At 41.1% G+C, this 20,334-nt stretch overlaps 15 non-coding genes and 2 pseudogenes across 15 annotated transcripts; all 17 read right to left on the bottom strand.

Annotated features, from left to right (window-relative positions):
* Positions 1–26: 26 nt before the first annotated feature.
* LOC142507617 (5S ribosomal RNA) lies at positions 27–145 on the bottom strand. The gene has a single exon (XR_012805870.1). It is a non-coding gene; the product is annotated as a 5S ribosomal RNA (ribosomal RNA).
* A 682-nt stretch (positions 146–827) lies between these two features.
* Positions 828–947, bottom strand: LOC142516722 (5S ribosomal RNA). The gene has a single exon (XR_012812502.1). It is a non-coding gene; the product is annotated as a 5S ribosomal RNA (ribosomal RNA).
* Positions 948–1,633: 686 nt separating this feature from the next.
* LOC142514271 (5S ribosomal RNA) lies at positions 1,634–1,752 on the bottom strand. The gene has a single exon (XR_012810172.1). It is a non-coding gene; the product is annotated as a 5S ribosomal RNA (ribosomal RNA).
* Positions 1,753–2,433: 681 nt separating this feature from the next.
* Positions 2,434–2,552, bottom strand: LOC142513285 (5S ribosomal RNA). Its single transcript, XR_012809240.1, has one exon. It is a non-coding gene; the product is annotated as a 5S ribosomal RNA (ribosomal RNA).
* Positions 2,553–3,233: 681 nt separating this feature from the next.
* LOC142513187 (5S ribosomal RNA) lies at positions 3,234–3,352 on the bottom strand. The gene has a single exon (XR_012809148.1). It is a non-coding gene; the product is annotated as a 5S ribosomal RNA (ribosomal RNA).
* Positions 3,353–4,026: 674 nt separating this feature from the next.
* On the bottom strand, positions 4,027–4,145 carry LOC142516606 (5S ribosomal RNA). The gene has a single exon (XR_012812392.1). It is a non-coding gene; the product is annotated as a 5S ribosomal RNA (ribosomal RNA).
* A 649-nt stretch (positions 4,146–4,794) lies between these two features.
* Positions 4,795–4,913, bottom strand: LOC142516799 (5S ribosomal RNA). Its single transcript, XR_012812574.1, has one exon. It is a non-coding gene; the product is annotated as a 5S ribosomal RNA (ribosomal RNA).
* A 678-nt stretch (positions 4,914–5,591) lies between these two features.
* On the bottom strand, positions 5,592–5,710 carry LOC142508455 (5S ribosomal RNA). The gene has a single exon (XR_012806666.1). It is a non-coding gene; the product is annotated as a 5S ribosomal RNA (ribosomal RNA).
* A 683-nt stretch (positions 5,711–6,393) lies between these two features.
* LOC142508465 (5S ribosomal RNA) lies at positions 6,394–6,512 on the bottom strand. Its single transcript, XR_012806676.1, has one exon. It is a non-coding gene; the product is annotated as a 5S ribosomal RNA (ribosomal RNA).
* Positions 6,513–7,199: 687 nt separating this feature from the next.
* LOC142512562 (5S ribosomal RNA) lies at positions 7,200–7,301 on the bottom strand (annotated as a pseudogene).
* Positions 7,302–15,250: 7,949 nt separating this feature from the next.
* On the bottom strand, positions 15,251–15,370 carry LOC142512527 (5S ribosomal RNA; annotated as a pseudogene).
* A 683-nt stretch (positions 15,371–16,053) lies between these two features.
* Positions 16,054–16,172, bottom strand: LOC142508241 (5S ribosomal RNA). Its single transcript, XR_012806465.1, has one exon. It is a non-coding gene; the product is annotated as a 5S ribosomal RNA (ribosomal RNA).
* Positions 16,173–16,844: 672 nt separating this feature from the next.
* LOC142514885 (5S ribosomal RNA) lies at positions 16,845–16,963 on the bottom strand. The gene has a single exon (XR_012810760.1). It is a non-coding gene; the product is annotated as a 5S ribosomal RNA (ribosomal RNA).
* A 680-nt stretch (positions 16,964–17,643) lies between these two features.
* On the bottom strand, positions 17,644–17,762 carry LOC142516912 (5S ribosomal RNA). Its single transcript, XR_012812681.1, has one exon. It is a non-coding gene; the product is annotated as a 5S ribosomal RNA (ribosomal RNA).
* A 646-nt stretch (positions 17,763–18,408) lies between these two features.
* Positions 18,409–18,527, bottom strand: LOC142513542 (5S ribosomal RNA). Its single transcript, XR_012809483.1, has one exon. It is a non-coding gene; the product is annotated as a 5S ribosomal RNA (ribosomal RNA).
* Positions 18,528–19,205: 678 nt separating this feature from the next.
* On the bottom strand, positions 19,206–19,324 carry LOC142508493 (5S ribosomal RNA). Its single transcript, XR_012806704.1, has one exon. It is a non-coding gene; the product is annotated as a 5S ribosomal RNA (ribosomal RNA).
* Positions 19,325–19,957: 633 nt separating this feature from the next.
* Positions 19,958–20,078, bottom strand: LOC142509378 (5S ribosomal RNA). Its single transcript, XR_012807555.1, has one exon. It is a non-coding gene; the product is annotated as a 5S ribosomal RNA (ribosomal RNA).
* Positions 20,079–20,334: the final 256 nt, after the last annotated feature.

The raw sequence follows: 20,334 nt of genomic DNA, 5'->3' as shown, positions 1-20,334 counted from the left end.
GTAATAAAAAATAAAAAACACGAAAAGGGGTGCAACACAAGGACTTTCCAAGGGATCACCCAACCTAGTACTGCTCTCGCACATGCACGCTTAACTTCGGAGTTCTGATGAGATCCGGTGCATTAGTGCTGGTATGATCGCACCCGACATTGAGTGGGATGTTTATTCTTATATCCCTCAAGTACGTGTAGAGCGGGCGGCGATGGACAACACACGGCACTGCTCTCGCCCAATTAGAACCATGAAGTTAAGCGTTCTGGCACGATGGAAGAGCTAGGATGGGTGGCCTCCCTTGGAAGTCCTCGTATCGCGACCATTTACATAAAGTATGGATAAAACTGTCGAAATAATTGTTTTTAATGAATTAACTGTCTCCAGAGTAATCTGCATCATACCCTTCCGCACAGAACCGGTTCACGACAACAAAAATCGCTAAATATTCCCAGAAAATAGAAAAAAAATAAGAAGAAGAAAATAGCGAATGTAAAGCTATTATTACGCCTGGCATACGTAAAATGGAACCGGAATCGAATTTCGGACTTGCTAAGCGGATTTTTCGAGGAAACGGAAGCTTAAAAGAAGCGGAAAATCGAAAATTAGAGGGTCTTAGACAAGGAATTCGGCTAAAATCTCGCCAGCTCATTGCGGAGCAATGAGTCTCGTTCGTTTGCCCGTTTACAATCAATTTAACCTACAATTTTGTCCAAATCCGGCAGTGCCCGAGCTACTTTAATTTCACATGTCTTATCTGGTCCCGATCGAGATTCAGATGATTTAAGCCGAAAATCGTCTATCAACAAGTAATCAAAAATAGAAAAACACGAAAAGGGGTGCAACACGAGGACTTCCCAGGGGGGTCACACATCCTAGTACTGCTCTCGCCCAAGCGCGCTTAACTTCGGAGTTCTAATGGGATCCGGTGCATTAGTGCTGGTATGATCGCACCCGACATTGAGTGGGATGTTTGTTCTTATATCCCTCGAGTACGTGTGGCGCGGGCGGCGAGGGACAACACGCGGCACTGCTCTCGCCCAATAAGAACCATGAAGTTAAGCGTTCTGGCGCGATGGCAGAGCTAGGATGGGTGACCTCCCTGGGAAATCTTCGTGTCGCGACCGTTTACGTAAATTATTTATAAAGCAGTTGAAATAATAGTTTTTAATGAGTTAACCATCTCCGGAGTAATCTGCGTCATACCCTTCCGCACAGATTTGGCTCACGACAACAAAATTCGCTAAATGTTCCAAGAAAATAGTAAAAAAAAAATAAAAAGAAGAAAATAGCGAATGTAAAGCTATTATTATGCCTGGGATACGATAAAATGGAACCGGAATCGAATTTCGGACTTTCTAAGCGGATTTCTCGAGGAAACGGAAGCTTAACAGAAGCGAAAAATCGCAAATTAGAGGGTCTTAGAGAAGGAATTCGGCTAAAATCTCGCCAGCTCATTGCGGAGTAATGAGTCTCGTTCGTTTGCCCGTTTACAATCAAATTAGGCTACAATTTTGTCCAAATCCGGCAGTGCCCGAGCTACGTCGATTTCACATGTCTTATCTGGTCCCGATCGAGATTCAGATGATTTGAGCCGAAAATCGTCTGTCAACAAGTAATCAAAAATAGAAAAACACGAAAAGGGGTGCAACACGAGGACTTCCCTGGGGGTCACCCATCCTAGTACTGCTCTCGCCCAAGCAAGCTTTACTTCGGAGTTCTAATGGGATCCGGTGCATTAGTGCTGGTATGATCGCACCCGACATTGAGTGTGATGTTTATTCTTATATCCCTCGAGTACGTTTGGAGCGGGCGGCGATGGACAACACGTGGCGCTGCCCTCGCCTAATCAGAACCATGAAGTTAAGCGTTTTGGCGCGATGGCAGAGCTAGGATGGGTGACCTCTCTGGGAAGTCCTCGTGTCGCAACCATTTACGTAAATTATGGTTAAAACAGTCGAAATAATTGTTTTTAATGACTTAACCGTCTCCGGAGTAATATCCGTCATACCCTTCCGCACAGAACTGGCTCACGACAACAAAAATCGCTAAATATTCACAAAAAATAGAAAAAAAAAGAAGAAGAAAATAGCGAATGTTAAGCTATTATTATGCCTGGGATACGATAAAATGGAACCAGAATCGAATTTCGGATTTTCTAAACGGATTTCTCGAGGAAACGGAAGCTTAACAGAAACGGAGAATCACAAATTAGAGGGTCTTAGAGAAGGAATTCGGCTAAAATCTCGCCACCTCGTTGCGGAGTAATGAGTCTTGTTCGTTTGCCCGTTTACAATCAAATTAGCCGACAATTTTGTCCAAATCCTACAGTGCCCGAGCTACATTGATTTCACATGTCTTATCTGGTCCCGATCGACATTCAGATGATTTGATCCTAAACTCGTCTGTGAACAAGTAATCAAAAATAGAAAAACACGAAAAGGGGTGCAACACGAGGACTTCCCAGGGGGTCACCAATCCTAGTACTCCTCTCGCCCAAGCACGCTTAACTTCGGAGTTCTGATGGGATCCGGTGCATTAGTGCCGGTATGATCGCACCCTACATTGAGTGGGATTTTTATTCTTATAACCCTCGAGTACGTGTGGAGCGGGCGGCGAAGGACAAGACGGGCACTGCTCTCGCCCAACCAAAACCATGAAGTTAAGCGTTCTTGCGCGATGGCAGAGCTAGGATAGGTGACCTCCCTGGGAAGTCCTCGTGTCGCGACCGTTTAAGTAAATTATGCTAAAACAGTCAAAATTATTGTTTTTAATGAGTTAACCATCTCCGGAGTAATCTGCGTCATATCCTTCAGCATATAACCGACTCATGACAAAAAAAATCGCTAAATGTTACCAGAAAATAGAAAAAATAATAAGAAGAAGAAAATAGCAAATGTAAAGCTATTATTATGCTTGGGATACGATAAAATGGAACCGGAATCGAATTTCGGACTTCCTAAGCGGATTTCTCAAGGAAACGGAAGCTTAACAGAAGCGGAGAATCGCAAATTAGAGGGTCTTAGAGACGGAATTCGGCTAAAATCTCGCCAGCACGTTGTGGAGTAATGAGTCTCGTTCGTTTGCCCGTTTACAATCAAATTAGCCTACAATTTTGTTCAAATCCTACAGTGCCTGAGCTACGTTGATTTCACATGTCTTATCTGGTCCCGATCGAGATTCAGAAGATTTTATCCTAAAATCGTCTATCTACAAGTAATCAAAAATAGAGAAACACGAAAGGGGTGCAACACGAGGACTTCCCAGGGGGTCACCAATCCTAGTACTGCTCTCGCCCTAGCACGCTTAACTTCGGAGTTCTGATGGGATCCGGTGCATTAGTGCCGGTATGATCGCACCCGACATTGAGTAGGATTTTTATTCTTATATCCCTCGAGTACGTGTAGAGCGGGCGGCGATGGACAACACGGGCACTGCTCTCGCCCAATCAAAACCATGAAGTTAAGCGTTCTGGCGCGATGGCAGAGCTAGGATGGGTGACCTCTCTGGGAAGTCCTCATGTCACGACCGTAAATTATAGCTAAAACAGTCAAAATTATTGTTTTTAATGAGTTAACCGTCTCCAGAGTAATCTGTGTCATACCCTTTCGCATAGAACCGGCTCACGACAAAAAAAATCGCTAAATGTTCCCAGAAAATAGAAAAAAAATAAGAAGAAGAAAATAGCGAATGTAAAGCTATTATTATGCCTGAGATACGATAAAATGGAACCGGAATCGAATTTCGAACTTCCTAACCGGATTTCTCGCGGAAAACGAAAGCTTAACAGAATCGGAAAATCGCAAATTAGAGGGTCTTAGAGAAGGAATTCGGCTCAAATCTCGCCACCTCGTTGCGGAGTAATGAGTCTCGTTCGTTTACCCGTTTACAATCAAATCAGGCTACAATTTTGTCCAAATTCGGCAGTGCCCGAGCTACGTTGATTTCACGTCTTATCTTGTCCCGATCCAAATTCAGATAATTTAAGCCAAAAATCGTCTGTCAACAACTAATCAAAAATAGAAAACACGAAAAATGGTGCAACACGAAGACTTCCCAGGGGGTCACCCATCTTAATACTGGTCTCGCCCAAGCACGCTTAACTTCGGAGTTCTGATGGGATCCGGTGCATTAGTGCTGGTATGATCGCTCCCAACATTGAGTGATGTTTATTCTTATATCCCTCGAGTACGTGTGGATCGGTCGACGATGGAAAACACGCGGCACTGCTCTCGCCCAATCAGAACCATGAAGTTAAACGTTCTAGCGCGATGGCAGAGCTAGGATGGGTGACCACCTTGGGAAGTTCTCGTGTCGCGATCGTTTACGTAAATTATGGAACTAACCGTCTCCGGAGTAATCTCTGTCATACCCTTCCGCACAGAACCGGCTCACGACAACAAAAATCGCTTAATGTTCCCAAAAAATAGAAAAAAAATAAGAAGAAGAAAATAGCGAATGTAAAGCTATTATTATGCCTGGGATTCAATAAAATGGAACCGGAATCGAATTTCGGACTTCCTAAACGGATTTGTCGATGAAACAGAAGCTTAACAGAAGCGGAAAATCGCAAATTAGAGGGTCTTAGAGAAGTAATTCGGCTAAAATCTCGTCAGCTCGTTGCGGAGTAATGAGACTCGTTCGTTTGCCCGTTCAATCAAATTCGCCTAAAATTTTGTCCAAATCCGGCAGTACCCGAGCTACGTCGATTTCACATGTCTTATCTGGTCCCGATCGAGATTCAGATGATTTGAGCCGAAAATCGTCTGTCAACAAGTAATCAAAAATAGAAAAACACGAAAAGGGGTGCAACACGAGGACTTCCCTGGGGGTCACCCATCCTAGTACTGCTCTCGCCCAAGCACGCTTAACTTCGGAGTTCGGATGGGATCTGGTTCATTATTGCTAGTATGATCGCACCCGACATTGAGTGGGATGTTTATTCTTATATCCCTCGAATACGTGTGGAGCGGATGACGATGGACAACACGGGCACTGCTCTCGCCCAATCAGAACCATGAAGTTAAGCGTTCCGGCGCGATGGCAAAGCTAGGATGGGTTACCTCCCTTGGAAGTCCTCGTGTCGCGACCGTTTACGTAAATTATGGATAAAACAATCGAAATAATTGTTTTACTGATTTAACCGTCTCCGGAGTAATCTGCGTCATACCCTTCCGCACAGAACAGGGTCACGACAAAAAAAATCGCTAAATGTTCCTAGAAAATAGAAAAAAAATAAGAAGAATAAAATAGCGAATGTAAAGCTATTGTTATGCCTGGGATACGATAAAATGGAACCTGAATCGAATTTCGAACTTCCTAAGCGGATTTCTCGTGGAAACGGAAGCTTTACAGAAGCGGAATCGCAAATTAGACGGTTTTAGAGAAGGAATTCGGCTAAAATCTCGTCTGCTCATTGCGGAATAATAAGTCTCGTTCGTTTGCCCGTTTACAATCAAATTAGGCTACAATTTTTTCAAAATCCGACAGTGCCCGAGCTACGTTGATTTCACATGTCTTATCAGGTCATGATCGAGATTCAGATGATTTGAGCCGAAAATCGTCTGTCAACAAGTAATCAAAAATAAAAAAAACGAAAATGGGCGCAACACGAGGACTTCCTAGGGGGTCAACCATACTAGTACTGCTCTCGCCCAAGCACGCTTAACTTCGGAGTTCTGAGGGGATCTAGTGCATTAGTGCGGGTATGATCGCACCCGAATTTGAGTGTGATGTTTATTCTCATATCCCTCGAGTACGATTGGAGCGGGCGGCGATGGACAACACGCGGCAATGCTCTCGCCCAATCAGAACCATGAAGTTAAGCGTTCTGGTGCGATGGCAGTGCTAGGATGGTTGACCTCCCTGGGAAGTCCTCGTGTCGCGACCGTTTACGTAAATTGTGGCTAAAACTGTCGAAATAATAGTTTTCAATGAGTTAACCGTCTCCGGAGTAATCTGCGTCATACCCTTCCGCACAGAACCGTCTCACGATAATAAAAATCGCTAAATTTTCCCAGAAAATAGAAAAAAAATAAGAAGAAGAAAATAGCGAATGTAAAGCTACTATAATGCCTGGGATATGATAAAATGGAACGGTAATCGAATTTCGGACTTCCTAAGCGGATTTCTCGATGAAACGGAAGCTTAACAGAAGCGGAAAATCGCAAATTAGAGGATGTTCGAGAAAGAATTCGTCTAAAATCTCGTCAGCTCATTGCGGAGTAATGAGTCTCGTTCGTTTGCCCGTTTACAAAAAAATTAGGCTACAATTTTGTCCAAATCCGGCAGTGCCCGAGCTACGTTGATTTCACATGTTTTATCTGGTCCCGATCGAGATTCAGATGATTTGAACCGAAAATCGTATGTCAACAAGTAATCAAAAATAGAAAAACACGAAAAGGGGTGCAACACGAGGACTTCCTAGGGGTTCACCCATCCTAGTACTGCTCTCGCCCAAGCACGCTTAACTTCGGAGTTCTGATGGGATACGGTGCATTATTGCTGGTATGATCGCAACCGACATTGAGTGGGATGTTTATTCTTATATCCCTCGAGTACGTGTGGAGCGGGCGGCGATGGACAAAACGCGGCACTGCTCTAGCCCAATCAGAACCATGAAGTTAAGCATTCTGGCGCGATGGCAGAGCTAGGATGGGTGACCTCCCCGGGAAGTCCTCGTGTCGCAACCGTTTACGTTAATTATGGCTAAAACAGTCGAAATAATTGTTTTTAATTAGTTAACCGTCTCCGGAGTAATCTGCGTCATACCCTTCCGCGCAGAATCAACTCACGACAACAAAAATCGCTAAATGTTGCCAGAAAATAGAAAAAAAAATAAAAAGAAGAAAATAGCGAATGTAAAGCTATTATTATTCCTGGGATACGATAAAATGGAACCGTAATCGAATTTTGAACTTCCTAAGAGGATTTCTCGAGAAACGAAAGCTTAACAGAAGCGAAAAATCGCAAATTAAAGGGTCTTAGAGAAGGAATTCGGCTAAAATCTCGTCAGCTCATTACGGAATAATGAGTCTCGTTCGTTTGCCCGTTTACAATCAAATTAGGCTACAATTTTGTCCAAATCCGGCAGTGCCCAAGTTACGTTGATTTCACATGTATTATCTGGTCACGATCGAGATTTAGATGATTTGAGCCGAAAATCGTCTATCAACAAGTAATCAATCAAAAATAGAAAAACACGAAAAGGGGTGCAACACGAGGACTTCCCAGTACTGGTCTCGCCCAAGCACGCTTAACTTCGGAGTTATGATGGGATCCAGTGCATTAGTGCTAGTATGATCGCACCCATAATTGGGTGAAATGTTTATTCTTATATCCCTCGAGTACGTGTGGAGCGGGCGGCAATGGACAACACGCGGCACACCTCTCACCCAATCAGAACCATGAAGTTAAGCGTTCTGGCGCGATGGCAGAGCTAGGATGGGTGACCACCCCGGGAAGTCCTCGTGTCGCGACCATTTACGTAAATTATGGATAAAACAGTCAAAATAATTATTTTTAATGAGTTAACCGTCTCCGGAGTAATCTACATCATACCCTTCCGCACAGAACCGGCTCACGACAACAAAAATCGCTAAATGTTTCGAGAAAATAGAAAAAAAATAAGAATAAGAAAATAGCGAATGTAAAGCTATTATTATGCCTGGGATACGATAAAATGGAACCGGAATAAAATTTGGACTTTCTAAGCGGATTTCTCGCGTAAACGGAAGCTTAACAAAAGCGAAAAATCGCAAATTAGAGGGTCTTAGAAAAGGAATTCGGCTAAAATCTCGCCAGCTCATTGCGGAGTAATGAGTCTCGTTCGTTTGCCCATTTACAATCAAATTAGGCTACAATTTTGTCCAAATCCGGCAGTGCATGAGCTAAGTTGATTTCACATGTCTTATCTGGTTCCGATCGAGGTTCAGATGATTTGAACCGAAAATCGTCTGTCAACAAGTAATCAAAAATAGAAAAACACGAAAAGGGGTGCAACACGAGGACTTCTGTGAGAACCCGGATTTTTCAAAGCAAAGCACCTTAAAAGCTCGGTAAGTAGCTCAAAAAGAAGCCGAGGCAACGTAAACTCTTGAGAATTGTGGGTACGTCACTCGGAAGAGGAAACCCTTACCTCACAAGCTAAAACCCTCAGCTCAAGGAAGCTCCAAAATTCTTGGAAAAGAAACCCCATTCTCATGAGCTCAATCTTTTACCTCAATGAAGCTCATTCTTTCTTGTCCTAAAAGAATAAAAAAAATAGAGCTAGGAGGAGAGCTAAAGCATTGGAAAAATTTAATGTGCAAGAAATTACCCTTGAGTAAACCAAGGAGAAAAGCTAAAGGATAAGATATATTTATGACCATTGAGTTAACCAAAGAAGGAGCTAAAAGAACTAAAGGTTTGGACAAACTTATTATACAAGTGATGACTATTAAGTTAACCAAGAAAGGGAGCTAAGGGAAGAGCTAAGAGGCTTGGACCAATTTATTGTGCAAGAATGGACTCTTTACTAAACCAAGGTGACCTTTGATGCTTGAGTTAACCTTGACCACATTGATGGCTTGCTTGGGCTCCAATATTTCGGCCATGGGGAGGGGAAAAGTCCATCCTTCACCTATAAATACCACCTCAACATGCTAAAGAAATCACACCCAAAAATCAGCAAGAAAAATCGGCTCATTTCCCTCCAAAACCACCTCTCGGCTGTCGCTTGCAAGAAGAAAGAAGGAGGAGTTGTTCCGGCTTTTCAATTCTGTGATTTGCTATCCACATCGTTGTGAAGATCATCTCCTGGTTCGGTCATCACTTGACCGAAATTCAACAAGTTTCGTTCGCCAAAGCTCTGCACATTTCGAAACGTAACTTCGAGAGTATTGTAAGTGGGTTTTTGATATGTATATTCGTTTGTATTTTTAAATCTTTAATATATAAGTCATTACATGTATGAATGTGTGTCCTCTTTTTACGAAAACAGCATGATGACCGTCTTTTAAAATTTCGATCGATTATGTGTTTTCTTCTATGCTTCGAAATTCTTTGGTTCCGCTGAATCCGTCTGAAACTCTGATATCTGAAAACTCTGATACGTTCTGTCTTGTAAACTTTGAATTCTGTGTTGCACTGTTACAACTCGATTTGAAATGGGACGAGAATTGTAATTCTGTCTGGCCCCCATTGGTGGGTATAAAACCATGTTCTTTCTGGCCTCCATTGGTGGGTATAAAACCGTGTTTTGACCTCACCTCTTAGAGGACTAACATATTGGGGACAATTTGACCATGGAAATGAGATGAGTAACAGTGTTCTGTCTGTTCCGATCTGTTCTGTTCTGAATTGTTCTGATCTGTTTCTGAACTGCTCTGAATCTTCTGATAACCTCTGTCTCATATTTATTTTGTTTCTGTTATGATGAGTTAAAAATGATAAGATTTGAAAGTTTGTTAAAGAAATGTTTTAAAGATTAAGTTCTATATGTATCATAGGAAATCGATCGACCCCCACTTACTGAGTGTTTCCCAAAACACTCACCCCTTACAAATTTCAGATTAAAATGAAGACCAACTGAATGAGGAAGAACAAGGAGCCTTATGGGGATGGTAGCCGATGAGCAAGATACAAGAAATCAAGACTTTATTTTCCTTTTGTTCAGTTTCCGCATTTGCAACTCTGATGTATTTTTATTCTATTGTCAATGTAAAGACAATGTTTTATTTATGAAAAAGACTGGTTTTTGGCATTTCGATACGAGGCTTAATTATTTTAAAGTAATTGTGAAAACAATGCCGGATGTCACAGGCGCTTCAGACACTTTGCGTGACATTTAAGTGGTATCAGAGCCGCCAGGTTCATAATCCTGCTGGGATTTTGACAGACAAAATTTGAAGAAGTCAAATTTTGGCAAAAGCCTAGTACATTCTGAAACAAACTCTCAATCTTTCCAAAATTCTTTGAGAAATTCGAAATCTATTTCCTTCAATCATTCTGAAATTTCTAGTATAGAAAGTTCCACGAAATCTTTGTTTCAATCAAAATTTTTACCTTTCTATCCTTTACTTTGATACCATTATGAAATTTTACCTCAATTTATGGTCTTGTACTCGTGCTCAAGCCGCACTTCGCATGCGTCAACATTACTTGAGGAAAACAAGATAAACAAGAACTCACAAAGATTAAGAATCTGCTTCAAACTGATATACATAATCTCAACCATCACCTTGATCGAGCAAAGAGCCAGCTCGCCCTAACACTACACGTGGAATGACTAGTTTCCCTTAATCGAAAGTTGATAGTAAGGATTGAAACTTAGAAAAACCTTGCTAACCGTTCTCGTCATCAACATGAAGACCTTTCTAGCAAGTAAGAACGTTACATCGCCAAGCTTCATGGTGCAATGGATAGACTGCGCACCTTGTCGTGGAAAATGTGGAAGAAGAAGAAGAAGCACCTATGGATGTAGTGGAAAAAGAACAGTAATGTTGAGAGATGATAAAGAAGGCTAGACTGGTATTATGGTTAAATGATATGAAAGAAAAAAGTGTAACATTTCTTTGAGAATGTACATAGATAAGTTGAAATATATTTTGGGAACATACCTATCAAAGATAATTTGACTTATATTTTTGGGAATACAAATACTCTGATATAAGTTGACTTACATTTGGGAATTCTTCCGACTTAAGATGAAATGTTTGATTCGCGGATAATAAATTATTTATGAAAATATGAGATAAGAATTATATAAGTTTTGATATTCAGATGTAAGTTGATTTTTATGTCAATAATTAACGGTATGGACATTTAAATTTGGGCTATTAAGCGATAAATTTAAATATGTAAGATTTTGGAATATTTAATAAAGTTAAGAAACAATAACTTAAGTTAAGAAATTAAGGTCATTACCTTAGGTAAATAAAGAGAGTTATGAGATATTGGTGGACATCAAGGGAAGTGTAGCATGCATAATAGGTTATGACTCTTCTTATAGTAAAAAGAAAAATAGGGGAAAGATTTGTGGAGAAAGACATCCAACGAACCTTGTTTGTATTAAAGCATGTTAGGCTCATAGTTTTGATTAAAGACAGATTTAGTAAAAGAAGAATTGTTTGAGGAATTAATTTCTTCCGTACAATGTTGAAAGAAATTTTAACTAGGTTATTGGGACTTAAGTCAATAGGCTGATAAGGAGTTATGTTCTAAGATTCTATATTGATTTTATGTTTGGAGATAGTAATCGTGATAATTTAGAACACAATAAATATGGATACGCATATATTCAGTGCCGATTTTATTTAGTGTACTATGGTAAATTTCAACGTCATTCTGAGAATTGGTTGGTTGGACAAGAATCATGCAGTGTTAGATGGTCGAGGTAAGAATGCCAAACTCCAATCCAAGAATAAATCGTATTTTATGGCAAGGATAAGGAACAAAAATCCTTCCTTTCTGCTTCTCAAACTTAGAAAGCCATGGAGTATGGCTAAGAAGTCTAACTAGCGATAATGAGAGAAGAAAAAGAAGGAATTGAGCTCAAGATATAAAAATATTCCCGTGGTACGAGAGTTCTGGAAGCATTACTTTGAATTATCTCAGATCGTGAAAGAATTCGAAAGTAACTTTATAGCTCGTGCTGCACCAATATCTAAAGAACCCTAGCAAATGGCTTCAGTTGAACTCAAGGAGATAAAAGTTCGATTCCAAGATTTGTTAGACAAAAACAAATCAGACCAAGTGCCTCTTCTTGGGGAGATTCAATCTTATTGGTACAGAAGAATGGTGAAAGTACAAGATAGTGTGTCATTCGACAAAGTACTATATGAGATCAAGAACAAATGTCATCTTTCAAGAATAGATGACCTTTTCTATCAGTTAAAAGGAGCTAAGATCTTTTCGAAGCTCTATCTAAGATCAGACTATCACAATTGAAGGCCAAGGCAGAGAATATTCCTAAAACAGCCTTAAAAAGAAAAGGGTATGGACACTATGAGTTCATGATAATACCTTTTGGCATGACCAATGCTCCAGCAACATTCATAGAACTCATGAACAGAGTGTTCAAGAAAATTCCTCGGCAAGTTTGTGGTAGCATTTATTGAAGACATTCTTGTATATTCAACAAGTGAGAAAGACCGCAAGGAAGATCTTCGTCTTGCTCCACCGATGCTCAGAGAAAAATAACTAAATACTAAATTTAAGAAATGTGAATTTTGATTAAAAAATGTCACATTCTTCGGTCATATAATATCTGAAATGGGCATATCAGTGGATCACCAATAAGGTGGAGGTAATCATAGACTGGCCTTGATCGAATACTGGAATAGAAATTTGAAGTTTTCGGGATTATTTGGCTATTAAGAAAATGTGTTGAAGGATTTTCTTCCGCTCACCAAGCTCACTCAGAAGAACTCTAAATTCAATTAGAGTGAAGAATGTGAGAAGAGTTTTTAGATCTTGAAAAAGAAACTCGTTTCTACGCTAGTATTAGTACTTCCTGAAGAAGGCAAGAATTTCACAATTTACAATGATGCATCAAAAGAGGATTGTGATGTGTTCTCATTCAAGAGGGCAATTAATTGCCTATGCATCGATGAAATTAAAACCATGTGAGCAAAATTATCCAACACATGATAGTGAATTAGCCACAATTATATTTGAGCCAAAGATCTAGAGAATCAATTTCTTTAGTGTCAAATGTGTGAAATTTATCAATCATCAAAGCCTCAAATACTATTCACACAAAAGGAATTAAACATGTGACAAAGACGGTGGATCGAACTATTGAAGATATTTTAGGGCGTGTGCCATGGACCTCGGACTCCAATAAACACCCCCCTTTGATTGAATTTGCCGATAACAATAATTATCATGGAAGTATTGAAATCAGAGAGAAAGCTATCATGGTACTTGAATTGTTGATAAAGTAGCTATTATCAAGGAAAAACGCAAGGCAGCTCATGATCGACAAAAGAGCTGGGCTTATTTAAAGTGAAGACCGTTGGAGTTTGAAAATGGTGTGAAAGCTTATGTTAAAGTTTCCCCAATGAAAGGAGTGGTTCGATTCAGCAATTCTAGAAAGATAACTCCAAGATATGTCGGACCCTTCGAAATACTGAGAAAAATGGGAAACCTAGCTTATCAGCGGGCTTTACCACCAGGCATGTCAAGGATTTACAACGTCTTCCATGTCTCACAGCTAAGGAAGTATGTCTCATATCCAAGTAGCATTCTTGAAATTGAACCGCTACTAATCAAAGGAAATGTGAACGAGGGAATGAAATATGAAGAAGTCCTTATTCAAGTAACACCAAATACCAAGTGCTGAGATGCCGAACAATTCCATATGTCAAGATACAATGGTCGAATCATATGGAACGAGAAGCAACTTGGGAATTTGAAGAACGTATGCGCACTCGGCACCCTCACTTTTTAAAGATTTATCTAACTCAAGTTTCGAGGACGAAACTTCCAATAAGGAGGGGATGTGAGAACCCGGATTTTTCAAAGCAAAGCACCTCAAAAAGCTCGAAAAGTAGCTCAAAAAGAAGCTGAGGCAATGCAAAACCTTGAGAATTGAGGGTACGCCACTCGGAAGAGGAAACCCTTACCTCACAAGCTAAAACCCTCAGCTCAAGGAAGCTCCAAGATTCTTGGAAAAGAAACCCCATGCTCATGAGCTCAATCTTTTAGCTCAATGAAGCTCATTCTTTCTTGTCCTAAAAGAATAAAAAACAATAGAGCTAGGAGGAGAGCTAAAGCATTGGAAAATTTTAATGTGCAAGAAATTACCCTTGAGTAAACCAAGGAGAAGAGCTAAAGGATTGGACATATTTATGACCATTGAGTTAACCAAAGAAGGAGCTAAAAGAACTAAAGGTTTGGAAAAACTTATTATACAAGTGATGACTATTGAGTTAACCAAGAAAGGGAGCTAAGGGAAGAGCTAAGAGGCTTGGACCAATTTATTGTGCAAGAATGGACTCTTTAGTAAACCAAGGTGACCTTTGATGCTTGAGTTAACCTTGACCACATTGATGGCTTGCTTGGGCTCCAATATTTCGGTCATGGGGAGGGGAAAAGACCATACTTCACCTATAAATACCACCTCAACATGCTAAAGAAATCACACCCAAAAATCAGCAAGAAAAATTGGCTCCTTTCCCTCCAAAACCACCTCTCGGCTGTCGCTTGCAAGAAGAAAGAAGGAGGAGTTGTTCCGGCTTTTCAATGCTGTGATTTGCTATCCACATCGTTGTGAAGATCATCTCCTGGTTCGGTCATCACTTGGCCGAAATTCAACAAGTTTCGTTCGCCAAAGTTCTGCACATTTAGAACCGTAACTTCGAGAGTACTGTAAGTGGGTTTTTGATATGTATATTCGTTTGTATTTTTAAATCTTTAATATATAAGTTATGACATGCATGAATGTGTCCTCTTTTTTCAAAAACAGCATGATGACCGTCTTTTAAAATTTCGATCGATTATGTGTTTTCTTCTATGCTTCGAAATTCGTTGGTTCCGCTGAATCCGTATGAAACTCTGATAAGTTCTGTCTGGTAAACTTTGAATTCTGTGTTGCACTATTACAACTCGATTTGAAATGGGACGAGAATTGTAATTCTGTCTGGCCCCCATTGGTGGGTATAAAACCATGTTCTGTCTGGCCCCCATCGGTGGGTATAAAACCGTGTTCTGGCCTCAACCCTTAGAGGACTAACATATTGGGGACAATTTGACCATGGAAATGAGATGAGTAACAGTGTTCTGTCTGTTCCGATCTGTTCTGTTCAGAATTGTTCTGATCTGTTTTTGAACTGCTCTGAATCTTCTGATAACCTCTGTCTCATATTTATTTCGTTTCTGTTATGATGAGTTAAAAGTGATAAGATTTGATAGTTTGTTAAAGAAATGTTTTAAAGATTAAGTTCTATATGTATCATTGAAAATCGATCGACCCCCACTTGCTGAGTGTTTCCCAAAACACTCAGCCCTTACAAATTTCAGATTAAAATGAAGAGTAACTGAATGAGGAGGAACAAGAAGCCTTCTGGGGATGGTAGCCGATGAGCAAGATACAAGAAATCAAGACTTTATTTTCCTTTTGTTCAGTTTTCGCATTTGCAACTCTGATTATTTTTATTCTATTGTCAATGTAAAGACAATGTTTTATTTATGAAAAAGACTGGTTTTAGTCATTTCGATACGAGGCTTAATTGTTTAAAACTAATTTTTAAAACAATGCCGGATGTCACATGCTCTTCGAACACGGGGCGTGACAACTTTCCGGGGGTCACCCATCCTAGTACTGCTCTCGCCCAAGCACGCTTAACTTCGGACTTCTGATAGGATCCGGTGCATTAGTGCTGGTATGATCGCACCCGACATTGAGTGGGATGTCTATTCTTATATCCCTCGAGTACGTGTGGAGCGAGCGGCGATGGACAACCCGCGGCACTGCTCTCGCCCAATAAGAACCATGAAGTTAAGAGTTCTGGCGCGATGGCAGAGCTAGGATGGGTGACCTCCCCGAGAAGTCCTCGTGTCGCGACGATTTACGTAAATTTTGGCTAAACAGTCGAAATAATTGTTTTTAATGAGTTAACCGTCTCCGGAGTAATCTGCGTCATACCATTTCGCACAGAACTGGCTCAGGACAACAAAAATCGCTAAATGTTTCCAGAAAATAGAAAAAAAAATAAGAATAAGGAAATAGCGAATGTAAAGATATTATTATGCCTGGGATACGATAAAATGGATCCGAAATCGAATTTCGGACTTCCTAAGGGGATTTCTCGAGGAAACATAAGCTTAACAGAAGCGGAAAATCGTAAATTAGTGGGTCTTAAAGAAGGAATTCGGCTAAAATCTCGCCAGCTCATTGCGGAGTAATGAGTCTCGTTCGTTTGCCCGTTTACAATCAAATTAGGCTACAATTTTGTCCAAATCTGGTAGTGCCCGAGCTACGTTGATTTCACATGTCTTATCTGATCCCGATCGAGATTCGGATGATTTGAGCCAAAAATCGTCTATCAACAAGTAATCAAAAATAGAAAAACACGAAAAGTGGTGCAACACGAGGACTTCCCAGGGGGTCAACCATCCTAGTACTGCTCTCACCCAAGAACGCTTAACTTCGGAGTTCTGATTGGATCCGGTGAATTAGTGCTGGTATGATCGCACCCGACATTTAGTGGGATGTTTATTCTTATATCCCTCGAGTACGTGTGGAGTGGGCGGCGATGGACAACACGTGGCACTGCTCCCGCCCAATCAGAACCATGAAATTAAGCGTTCTGGCGCGATGGCAGAGCTAGGATGGGTGACCTCCCTGGGCAGTCCTCGTGTCCCGACCGTTTACGTAAATTATGGCTAAACAGTTGAAATAATTGTTTTTAATGAGTTAACCGTCTTCGGAGTAATCTGCGTCATACCCTTTCGCACAGAACTGGCTCACGACAACAAAAATCGCTAAATGTTTCCAGAAAATAGAAAAAAAATAATAATAGGAAAATAGCGAATGTAAAGCTATTATTATCCCTGGGATACGATAAAATGGAACCGAAATCGAATTTCGGACTTCCTAAGCTGATTTCTCGAGGAAACGGAAGCTTAACAGAAGCGGAAAATCGCAAATTAGAGAAGGAATTCAGCTAAAATCTTGTCAGCTCATTGCGGAGTAATGAATCTCGTTCGTTTGCCTGTTTACAATCAAATATGGCTACAATTTTGTCCAAATCCGGCAGCGCCCGAGCTACGTTGATTTCACATGTTTTATCTAGTCCCGATCGAGATTCAGATGATTTGAGCCGAAAATCATCTGTAAACAAGTAATCAAAAATAGAAAAACACGAGAAGGGGTGCAACACGAGGACTTCTCAGAGGATCACCCATCCTAGTACTGCTCTCGCCCTAGCACGCTTAACTTCGGAATTCTGATGGGATCCGGTGCATTAGTGCTGGTATGATCGCAACCGACATTGAGTGGGATGTTTATTCTTATATCCATCGAGTACGTGTGGAGCGGGCGGCGATGGACAACACGTGGCACTGCTCTCGACCAATCAGAACCATGAAGTTAATCGTTCTGGCGCGATGCCAGAGCAAGGATGGGTGACCTCCCTGGGAAGTCCTCGTGTCGCGACCGTTTATGTAAATTATGGATAAAATAGTCGAAATAATATTTTTTAATGAGTTAACCATCTCCGGAGTAATCTGCGTTATACCCTTCCGCACAGAGTCGGCTCACGACAACAAAAATCGCTAAATGTTTTCAGAAAATAGAAAAAAAATAAGAAAAAGAAAATAGCAAACGTAAAGCTATTATTATGCCTGAGATACGATAAAATGGAACCGGAAAGGAATTTCGGACTTAGAGAAAGAATTTGGCTAAAAGGAAGCTTAACAGAAGCGGAAAATCGCAAATTAGAGGGTCTTAGAGAAGAAATTTGGCTAAAATCTCGCCAGCTCATTGCGTAATAATGAGTCTCGTTCGTTTGCCCGTTTAAAATCAAATTTGGCTACAATTTTGTCCAAATTCGGCAGTGCCCGAGCTACGTTGATTTAACATGTCATATCTGGTACCGATCGAGATTCAGATGATTTGAGCCCAAAATTGTCTGTCAACAAGTAATCAAAAATAGAAAAACACGAAAAGGGGTGCAACACGAGGACTTCCCAGGGGGTCACCCATCCTAGTACTGTTCTCGTCCAAGAACGCTTAACTTCGTAGTTCTGATGGGATCCGGTGCATTGGTGCTGGTATGATCGCACCCGACATTGAGTGGTATGTTTATTCTTATATCTCTCGAGTACGTGTGGAGCGGGCGGCGACGGACAACACGCGACACTCCTCTCGCCCAATGATAACCATGAAGTTAAGCGTTCTGGCGCGATGGCAGAGCTAGGATGAGTGACCTCCCTGGGAAGTCCTCGTGTCGCGACCGTTTATGTAAATTATGAGTTAACCGTCTCCGGAGTAATCTGCTTCATACCCTTTCGCACAGAACTGGCTCACGACAACAAAAATCGCTAAATGTTTCCAGAAAATAGAAAAAAAAATAGTAATAAGAAAATAGCGAATGTAAAGCTATTATTATGCTTGGGATACGATAAAATGGAACCGCAATCGAATTTGGGACTTCCTAAGCGGATTTCTCGAGGAAACGGAAACTTAACAGAAGCGGAAAATAGCAAATTTGAGGGTCTTAGAAAAGGAATTCGGCTAAAATCTCGCCAGCCCATTGCGGAGTCTCGTTCGTTTGCCCGTTTACAATAAAATTAAGCTACAATTTTGTCCAAATCCCGCAGTGTCCGAGCTACGTTGATTTCACATGTCTTATCTGGTCTTGATCGAGATTCAGATGATTTGAGCCGAAAATCATTTGTCAACAAGTAATCAAAAATATAAAAAAACGGAAAGGGGTGCAACACGAGGACTTCCCAGGGGATCACCCGTCCTAGTACTGCTCTCGCCCAAGCACGCTTAACTTCGGAGTTCTGATGGGATCCGGTGCATTGGTGCTGGTATGATCGCACCCGACATTGAGTGGGATGTTTATTCTTATATCCCTCGACTACGTGTGGAGCAGGCGGCGATGGACAACACGCGGCACGGCTCTCGACCAATCAGAACCATGAAGTTAAGCGTTCTGGCGCGATGGATAGGATGGGTGACCTCCCTGGGAAGTCCTCGTGTCGCGACCGTTTACGTAAATTTTAAATAAAACAGTCGAAATAATATATTTTAATGAGTTAACCGTCTCCGGAGTAATCTGCGTCATACCCTTCCGCACAGAACCGGCTCACGACAACAAAAATCGTTAAATGTTCCCAGAAAATAGAAAAAAAATAATAAGAAGAAAATAGCGAATGTAAAGCTATTATTATGCTTGGAATACGATAAAATGGAACCTGAATCGAATTTCGGACTTCCTAAGCGGATTTCTCGAGGAAACGGAAGCTTAACAGAAGAGGAAAATCGCAAATTAGAAGGTCTTAGAGAAAAAATTCGGCTAAAATCTCATCAGCTCATTGCGGAATAATGAGTCTCGTTCGTTTGCCAGTTTACAATCAAATTATGGTACAATTTTGTCAAAATCCGGCAGTGCCTGAGCTACTTTGATTTCACATGTCTTATCTGGTCCAAATCGAGATTCAGATGATTTGAGCCGAAAATCGTCTGTCAACAAGTAATCAAAAATAGAAAAACACGAAGAGGGGCGCAACACAAGGACTTCCCAGGGGGTCACCCATCCTAGTACTGCTCTCGCCCAAGCACGCTTAACTTCTGAATTCTGATTGGATTCGGTGCATTAGTGCTGGTATGATCGCACCCGACATTGATTAGGATGTTTATTCTTATATCTCTCGAGTACGTGTGAAGCGGGCGGAGATGTACAACACGCGGCACTGTTCTCGCCCAATCAGAACCATGAAGTTAAGCGTTCTGGCACGATGGCAGAGCTAGGATGGCTAAAACAGCCGAAATAATTGCTTTTAATGAGTTAACCAACTCTGGAGTAATCTGCGTCATACCCTTCGGCACAGAACCGGCTCACGACAACAAAAATCGCTAAATGTTCCCAGAAAATAGAAAAAAAATAAAAAGGAGAAAATAGCGAATTAAAAGCTAATATTATGCCTGGGATACGATAAAATGGAACCGGAATCAAATTTCAAAATTCCTAAGCGGATTTCTCGAGGAAACGAAAGCTTAACAGAAGCGGAAAATCGCAAATTAGAGGGTCTTAGAGAAGGAATTCGGCTAAAATCTCTTTAGCTCATTGCGGAGTAATAAGTCTCGTTCGTTTGCCCGTTTACAATCAAATTAGACTACAATTTTGTCCAAATCCGGCAGTGCCCGAGCTACGTTTATTTCACATGTTTTATCTTATCCCGATCGAGATTCAGATGATTTGAGCCGAAAATCGTTTGTCAACAAGTAATAAATAATAGAAAAACACGAAAAGGGGCGCAACACGAGTACTTCCCAGGGGGGGTCACCCATCCTAGTACTGCTCTCGCCTAAGAACGCTTAACTTCGGAGTTCTGATGGGTTCCGGTGCATTAGTGCGGGTATGATCGCACCCGACATTGAGTGGGATGTTTATTCTTATATCCCTCGAGTACGTGTGGCTCGGGCGGCAATGGACAACACGCGGCACTGCTCTTGCCCAATCAGAACCATGAAGTTAAGCGTTCTTGCGCGGTGGCAGAGCTAGGATAGGTGACCTCTCTGAGAAGTCCTCGTGTCGCGACCATTTATGTAAATTATGGCTAAAACAGTGGAAATAATTGTTTTTAATGAGTTAACCGACTCTGAAGTAATCTGCGTCATACCCTTCC

The sequence above is a fragment of the Primulina tabacum genome, chromosome 10 (genome assembly GCF_025594145.1).
Source record: "Primulina tabacum isolate GXHZ01 chromosome 10, ASM2559414v2, whole genome shotgun sequence".
NCBI lineage: Eukaryota > Viridiplantae > Streptophyta > Magnoliopsida > Lamiales > Gesneriaceae > Primulina > Primulina tabacum.
Note: the sequence above shows the minus strand (reverse complement) of the source record. Positions and strands in the feature narration are given on the sequence as shown.